We start from the raw sequence: 1,186 nt of genomic DNA on the forward strand, positions 1-1,186 counted from the left end.
CACACACAGCTTGCTGACCGCGGGTAACAACATGGATGTCAGTAAAAAAAAAAATAACGGAAACAATACATTCCGTTAGGTGAGGTTTGCCTGGAAACTTCCGGCCGGCGTGGGCATCACGTGAGGAGTGTTCAAAACGTGATCAGTGCGTGCCCCACAGAAGAAGGGAATGAACAGATGGGGCTTTTGTTGTTGAAGCCCTCCTCTCCTTCTAAAATATCAAAGTGTTTTCTGTTTAGTTTTAGTAAGTGTTTTACGGCACTTGCAACACAATAAGGTCATATAAGTGCCGAAGATCAGAAATGTTTTTAGAGAGTAACAAACACAAAAAAAGAAGGAGGGGAGATAAGGACGATAGATCTAGATGTTTGATAGGAAAGAAGAAGCAAACCATACCAGAGCACCCGCCAACCACCCAAAAGTGTTTTCAGTTCGTAAAACAATGGCCATCAATCAAATGGAGAGGAATACTAAGACTTTCACTTTCTCTTCTACTTTTCAGCAACCCACTGTTGCAGTTGAGTGTCGACGGAAGATGTAGTTTACAATGGCAGACCAACTCTGTAGATCTAACTCTATCAACAGAAAAAAGTTATAGTTTCCCAGGGTACCCTTGACTCCCTTAATCCATCTTTTGAGCGGTCTACCTCTCGCTTTATAGCCTGAGTACTTGGCATTATAGAGGCTCTCGAGGCTGGCTTGACCAGGTAACATTCGTAACAGCTGGCTAGACCATTATATCTTCTGTTTTTCTAAGAAATACAATCAGGGATCCTTGCCAATAGCTGCTCTTAAACATCTCAACTTCTATGTTTGTCTCTTCTTGAGGGAGGAATATCGGTATAATACAATCGAAAATAAAATCCGTGTCCGGGTCCGAACCCCGGTTCGGACACGGATTTTTTTTCGCCCCCTCCTGCCCACCCAGCAGTAATGGGTACCTGACTTCGAGTTGAGGAAGTAAAGGCGGCATGGAAAGGAGCTGGACACCCTACCACAATAATAATATTATGCTGAAGGGCCAGGAAGTTGTCTCACTAACAAGGCAACCCCCAATGTCCCGATCGGAGGCAGGGAACAACTTTACTAGTGATGTGTATAGTTTTGTGCCATTTCTGTAAGACATCGAATGTAGACCAGCACGACCAGACCATACGGCCAGTCTGGTCTGCGTGTGTGTGTGTGG

The sequence above is a fragment of the Aplysia californica genome, unplaced genomic scaffold (assembly GCF_000002075.1).
Source record: "Aplysia californica isolate F4 #8 unplaced genomic scaffold, AplCal3.0 scaffold00105, whole genome shotgun sequence".
Classification (NCBI taxonomy): domain Eukaryota; kingdom Metazoa; phylum Mollusca; class Gastropoda; order Aplysiida; family Aplysiidae; genus Aplysia; species Aplysia californica.